The following is a 7,915-nucleotide window of genomic DNA, read 5'->3' on the forward strand; positions in this document are numbered from 1 at the left end:
ATGGTTTTGCCATTTTAGTAGTTAAATTCCTCATTTCATGGGTTACTGTTATGCTAGAAATCCTTCAACCAGCGTAGTGTGGCTGGAATGGAACAAGACACTCTGATCGGTCGTGGCGGTCTAGGGTTCTACTCGTGCCCTGGTATTCCGAGGACTTCTCAAGGACAAAGACAGAAAAAAGATCCAAACAATGGATTAGAATTGCACTTGGATTACTTGTCGTGAACGATCTACAGTGCAAATCAAAAGGGTGAATAAAGCAAAACAAGAAAAACCTTAAGTTCACACCATCATGAAAGTAAAAGAAAACAATGCAAGGAAAGTAAAGATAAGTAAAAACTGCAGGTTTGTTGTGTGTTTGATTGATGCCTCTTCCTTGCTCCCCTTGTTTATTTATATAGTAAGTATAACCGCAAGAGACAGTTTCCTTGATTATCGGCCATAACTGCGCCATGTTCAGGCACCCACTCCTTCTTAGTTCAAACTGCAAAGAAACTGCCCGTCGCCTTAGCCGATGAAACTACTTTTGACCGAAAGTGCCAAGATGCTATCGGTCACCTAACTTGGTCTGGCTGCCCTGTGGCCGAGAACCCCTTCCTGACCGTGACAGAGTAGAGCGAAAACTGGGTGTAAACAATGCCCCTCATGAGTTGGGAGGTCGATTAAAGGAGCCCTCGAAACTCGTGCCCATCCCAGTTTCACTCAAAATATCTTCTGCCACGCCATAATTTGACGTGACTATAACCACTGAAGAATCGCTAGTACAGACACGTGGCCCAATCACGCTCCGGTGCTCACGCCTTTTGGGTTATCTTTGCCATTTCCCAAGGCGATTATAATTCCACTTTTGAGTTTCAAAAAGGGATGAAAACCCTTCTTAAACCCCCTGGTATTCTTGGTTGTGCGACAACTATTCATCTCCCCTCTCATCTTCCCTGCATCCTCAGACCACCGTGCCTTCCAGTCTAATCCTTCTGCAGTTTGGGGAAAATGGCCACCGAAGAAGAAGATGTCGGTGACACCCAAACAGCCGTCGATAAGCTTGAGGGTAAATGTGCCAGTCTGCACCCCGCTGTGAACCTAGAAGTGCTCATTCCGCACTCCGGCCACTTCGTGCTAGGCCTCATCTTCGAGGATCCCTCTACCGCTCAGTACCTTAAGAACTTCCCTGCTTACCCAAGCGAGCACCTTCTATTCCGTCAGGGCATCCCGACCACCCTGAAGTATAAACCTGCTGCCGTGAAGCGACACTAGGCCGGAAGGTATACTAAATGGAATGATTGGGTGAAGAGGATGTCTGCCGCCAAAGAGACAGTCTAGAAGGAGCTTGGCATCTATGGCTCCGTTCTTATGTCCACTGTTCACTACCCCTGTGATGTCGATTTTCTTCATGCTACTCTCCACTTCTGGTTGCACTCGACTAACTGCTTACACTTTAGCTTCGGGATGATGGGGCCAACCCTTCTGGACATAGGGGCACTCCTAGGCCTGAAGTCTGCCGGAGAGGAAATCAATGGCAGTTTCGATTGCTCTAGGGTTGACTGGGATCTGAATCTCACGAAAAATGCCAGCTACACCTCTTACCTCTCTCAATTCTAGAAGCACAACGGCCCGGTAAGCAAGCAAGAATATGTTACTTTTCTGTTGTCTTGGATCTGTCGTTGCCTTATTTGTACTCAGGCCGACAAGATCACTAAGGCCTACATCGGCCTTGCAAATACTTTAGCCGTTGGCCATCCCGTGAATCTTGCAGCGTTTCTTCTCTCCTCTTTGTATAGAGGATGCAATGATCTGGTTGAATCTGGCTTCGCCCATGGCCTGCAGTTATGGCTGAGTGCCTACTTCCCAGAGTTCAGTCCAACCCCTTTAGCCGATGAGTTCCCGGTCGTAGGTTTTAAGGTACTCCAGCCACCCTTGTTGCTCTCTCCCACAGAGTGCTTCGATCTCTTTTTCCATCTCAAAGATGATCGTTTTACTCCATTCCATTCTTCTAACAGTTTACCTGGCTGGCTTGCTGAAGCTATTGTTGATCCGGCCGCCCACAGGGATCTCTGGGGCTCCTATTTAACTTGTCGAGACCTCCACTATGGAGTGTTCCTCGAGCACAACAAGAATAATATGTGCAGTACGGAGCCATACAACCCTCAATTTTTGGCCCGTCAGTTCGGCCTCACACAAGCCATCCCAGTCCCCTGCTACTTCTCAATCTCTAATGGTGGCCTTGAGCGGCACCTCATAAAAGCTTATGATAGCATTGTAGATATGACCCTCTTAAGTGGCATAGCCCTCTCTACTTTCTGGCCGTGCTACTTTTTTCCTCTGCCTGCGACCACCGAAAGTTTTGATGCATGGTGGTCCCAATATTATTTTTGGTCCAGTGATAATGAGGCCGATACTTGGGAGGACCGTCAGTCTTCCACATCCGGCCAGATTGATTCCAAGAGCTCAAGACTGCCACCGAAGTCAAAGAAACGGTCGACGTCAAACGAAGGTAATGCCTTTGGCTATCTCAATATGATTCCTTATTTTTCCTGACTGCCTAAGCCTCTGTTGATTGGTCCCTTGCTGCAGATGTAATGACTGTAGACTCCAAAAGTGAAGAAGAGGAAGATAAGAAAGGAAAGGGAAAAGCAAAAGGAAAGAAACAGCAAGCCCCAAAGCGGACTTGCCAGGAAACGGCCAAGACCAAGAAGGCCGAGAGTGAGGAAGCCATTGACAGTGAGGACCAGGTCCCACTAAAAATTATGATGACCCGCCGCTCGCAGCTCAGGCCTGATCCTAGGTCGAGTCAGTCAAAAGTGAAAAAGCAACAACATGAAGAGGCCGACAAAGCCATCCTGTCCAGGCTTTCTCGGTCAAGTTCAAGCAAGTCTACCTCTTCCACCCTCAAGTCTGGTGCACCAAAGGACCCTTTTGTGTCAGTTGTCTCACTTTCTACTCCAGTCAAGCAAGACTCTAGCTCGGTCACCCCTATGAAGTCCATTGGGGGGAAAAAGTCCACTCGCTCCACGAGAACTTTCGATGCCAGCCACTTCTCACTCGTCTCCAGCCAAAATAGATCTCTGTGTTGCCTCCCCCGTGAAGATTACCGGGGAAAGAAGCCCAATGAAACCAATCCTACCATCATTAGGGTCGACCATCGCTATACCTGAAGCCGTCACCCCCCCGGTTGTAGTTGCACCTAGCCCTGTCAAGCCTGCTGAAATAGAGACTACAGTTCCGCAGACAGCCCCATCCTCAGAAAAGCAATCGCCTCCATTGCCTCCCATGCAAGAAGAAGAAGAAGAAGGTGGGGCCACGCCTCCAATGGGGCCCGCTTCACAGGTACATCTTTCATCCTTGTCTCAAACTTAGTAATATGATTGGAGCCCTCTTGACCTTCAAACTTTATTACAGGAAGAAAAAGAAGAAGACTCAATTGCCTTGCTGTTGGAATCCCTGGACGACCTCCTTGCCGTAGGTTCTCCTGCCATCCTTACTGTTGAAGAAGCCGAACTCACACTGCCAGGTACACTTAAGGTTGCGGCAGCATGGAGAACCATGGGCGAAAATAGCCTCCTCTCGGTGGAACAAATTCTCGCCCAAAATAAGGCCGAACCCATGATCGATGCTCTCTAGACCATCATAGCTAGCCCCAGCTCCAGCCATGAGTAGCGCATTGCAGCTTAAGGCTTCACAGAACTCTTGCGCCTGATAGCCAATAATCTGCCCCCTGTATTTCAAGCACTGAAAGACAAAGGGGAAAACTCAAGACTGAAAGCTGAAAAGAAGGTTCTACTCACAACCCTCTCGACCAAGCTGTGAGGATACCAGCAAGAAGTAGCCGATCTCGAGGCTGAGCTAGCTGACCTAGAGCGCCGTAGGAAGGCTGTGTCTGAGAAACTGGAGTGGGTCAAGGCTGCTCTGGCCACTGGGGTCTCCTCAGCCACTACTAAAAAGGAAGCATACTGCATCATCTTATCGACGGGGGAGAAGCTTTCACGCCAAGTAGCCTTTGCTTGATCGGAGATTGACAGGGTCGAGAAGCTACTAGAGCAGGTTCAAAGGGATTTGGAGGACAAATTGGGAATCGCATGATGTCGTAGTGGACTCACTCTTTCTTAGCTGATCTTTGATGATCTGGCCCTTGGTACCTCTCATTTTATGGTGGCCAATATGTCTCGGCTCGAACAATCTTTTTTTGTTTGTGTGGCCGATTCTCGGCCTTGGATCATTTTGCGACCTCCCATATTGTTGGGTGGTACTTTTTCAAATACTTGCCATTCAGCAGCCTTAGCTGTACTTGACCATCTACTGTTCTCAAATGATACGCCCCACCCCTTTAAGACCTGATGCACAACAAACGGTCCTTCCTAGGTAGGTGACCACTTCCCAAATTTGGGATCCTTGTGCCTAATTGGTAACACGACCTTTAAAACTAGATCTGACTCAGTGAACGCCTTGGGCCTAACCATTTTGTTATAGGCCTTAGCCACTTTGGCCTTTTGAGCCTGTACCTGATCGAGGGTCAACAAACGCTCTTCGTCCAAATCATCAAGCTCAACTATCATGAAGTCCTTATACTGATTGGGGGATATCTCATATTGTCTTGCCACCCGTAGGGACTTTACGGTCACTTCCATAGGCAGGATGGCATCATGACCAAAGGTTACCGTATAGGGGGTGGTCCCTGTTGCTGTCCTCTTTGAGGTCCTGAAAGCCCACAGAACTTCTGACAACATCTCCGTCCAAGACCTTGGGTTGCCATCGATGACTTTGGACAAATTTACCTTGATAACTTTATTACTTACCCCGGCTTGACCGTTGGCCTACGCATAGTAGGGCATCGAGAAGGTAACGGTCATGCCATACTTCTGTGTAAACTGAGACACTTCCCCCTAAGAGAAAACTGACCCATTATCGCAGGTGAGGGTCATAGGCAGGCCGAAATGGTGTATTATCTCATGCTTCACAAACCTTATCACGTCATCCTGGCTGACCGACTTCATTAGCACAACTTCCACCCACTTGGTACAGTAGTCGATTGCCACGATAATGAACGCATGCCCCTGGGCAGATGGGGGAGTAACCTTCCCAATCAGGTCGAGAGCCCATCCTCTAAACGGCCAAGGCTTGACGATGGGATGAAGTTGTGTCGCAGGCACTCCTTGCATGGGCGCATGCCTTTGACAAGCCTGACACCCTTTTGCGTACCCGATGTAGTCCTGCAAGATGGTCGGCCAATAATAGCCATGACGCCTAAGCAACCATCTCATCTTAATTCCAGCCTGGTGGGAGTCACAAATTCCCTCATGCGCTTCGACTATGACGAGCATAGACTCATTCAATCCTAAGCACTTGAGTAGGAGATCATCCTGACCCCGCTTCAAAAACTCTTCTCCAAGTAGGAGATAATTCAATGCATGATGTCTCGTCTTTCAGTCTACTTTATCATAGGATTCTGGAGGTAATGAATGACCGGGGACCTCCAATCTGGCCGAACCTCATCCAAATTCCCCACCTCAAATGCTTCTTCCTCCATGATAGACGAGAAAGTCTTCCTCTGGATGATGAACACCTTCTCCATCTCTCCCTTTGAGAATGAAACACTTGAAGCGGCTTAGGCAAGGCCTTTCGCCACACTGTTCTCTACTCGTGGGACATGCTTGACCGTATTGTCATCAAACTTGCCCAAACACTGCTGAGCCAGAGACAAATATGGGAGCAAGGTCTGACTTTCACAGCGGTACTCCTTGGCCAAATGCCTGATGACTAGTTGGGAGTCACCAATGACTTCGACATTCCAGGCCCCCATCGCATTGAGGGTCCTGAGGCTGATTATCAAGGCTTCATAGTCAGCCTGATTGTTTGTGCATGGAAAACAAAGCTGGAAGGTGAGATGGGTCTCAACGCTGGCGGGGGACACCAATACTATCCCTGCCCCTGCTGAGGCATTAGTCCTGGATCCATCAAAGAATAATTTCTAGGGTGTCTGCGCAACGGCATGCACCCCTTCGCTTATGTCTGCCTCCCCCAACTCGAGTGGGGGATGCACTGCGAGGAAGTCAGCTAAAGCTTGCCTTTGACCAATTTTTGGGGTACATATTGGAGTGAGAACTCCGTTAAGACCATCATCCATTTCTCTATCCGCCCCCTTATAATCAGTCTAGAAAGCATATACTTAATAACATCTGTTTGACAAAGGACCAACACTAACGTAGGCAGTAAGTAATACCTGAGTTTTGTACAGGCGACATACAATGCCAAGCAAAGCTTCTCAATGGGCACGTATTTCCTTTCTACATCAGTCAAGGCACGACTTAAGTAATAAACAGCCTGCTCGAAGCCATCCTCATTGTTTTGAACAAGTAGACTGCCAATCGACTCTTCTAAGGCCAAGGCATACAGCTTGAGCAGCACCCCCTTTCATGGTGGCATCAGTACAGGGGGTTCGATCAAATAAAGCTTTAGCTCTTCAAAAGCCTGCTAGTGCTCAGCCCCCAGCGGAACTCGTCATTTGACCAAAGCCGTAACAATGGAGAGAAAGTCCTAACCCGACCAACGAAGTTGGAGATAAACCTCCTAAGGAAGTTGATCTGTCCCAAGAACTTTTGAAGTTCCTTCCTGTTCCTAGGAGCCAGCGTTTACATGATTGCCTTGGTTTTATTCTTATTGACCTCAATTCCTTTCTGGTGATCAAGGAAACCAAGGAAATTTCCTGCTGACACCCCCAAAGCGCATTTATGGAGATTCATCTTGAGGCCATGGCGCCTCATCCGCTCAAAGGATCTTTGGAGGTGCTCGAGATGCACCTCCTGACTCATGGACTTGACCACAACATCGTCAATGTACACCTCTAAGAAATGGCCGATCATGTCATGAAAAATGAGGTTCATTCCCCTTTAGTATGTGGCCCCAGCGTTCTTCAAGCCGAAGGGCATCACAACCCACTCATACGTCCCAATAGCTCTGGGGCATCGAAAGGCCATTTTGAACACGTCCTCCTCGGCAATAAATATTTGATTGTACCCTGAATGCCCATCCATGAATGATAAGATCTGATGCTTTGCGGCCGAATCGACCAGCATGTCCGCCATCGGCATTGGATACTCGTCCTTGGGAGCCGTGGCATTCAGGTCTTGGAAGTCTATACAGACTCTCAACTTTCCGTTCTTCTTAAGGATGGGGATGACATTCACCAGCCACTGGACATAGCGAGTTGGCTGAATAAACCCTGCCTTAAGAAGCCTCTCAATCTCGTCCTTAATCTTTGCCACAACCTCAAGCGCCATGCACCTAGGGAGTTGTTTGACCAGTTTATACCCCTCTAGGATAGGTAAATGGTACTCAACAAGACTCCGGTCCCCCATTCCAGATAAGAAATATAATATAATACAAGAGGTGACTAGGATGACGCGTGTCATCCCATTAAGCTATCAGGATCACTGACACAGTGTCCCAACGCACAGTCATAACCAATATTAAAGTAATATAATATCAGAGTACGGAAAGGGAATATTACATTCCAAAAGATCAATAGTTTTGTGGAAGCGTATAAAATCAAATAGTTACAACATGTTCAAAGGCTAAATGATAAACATGTTCAAAGGCTAAATGATAAATACTGTAATTAATACATTTCCTATGACCATCTAATAACTATCAACTAGGGTATAACAGTAAATGTTTATACCTGGGCTTTAAGCCCTAAAATAACAAAAGGGCAACATGTCCCAAGTATCCTCACGCCGTAGGCACAATCGTCACAAGGACACCCGTCGCCATGTTCCTCAAACACAGCTTTCGGCTCCTCCGTACCTGCACCATGATCTAAAAAGTGCGTACACGAGGGGGTTAGCTCCACTGAGCCAGTGAGGGGATGGGGATGCACAAACACACAATTCATATAGTCCAATGATGCATGCACATGTTAATT

Source organism: Telopea speciosissima, chromosome 10, assembly GCF_018873765.1.
Source record: "Telopea speciosissima isolate NSW1024214 ecotype Mountain lineage chromosome 10, Tspe_v1, whole genome shotgun sequence".
NCBI classification, from domain to species: Eukaryota; Viridiplantae; Streptophyta; class Magnoliopsida; order Proteales; family Proteaceae; genus Telopea; species Telopea speciosissima.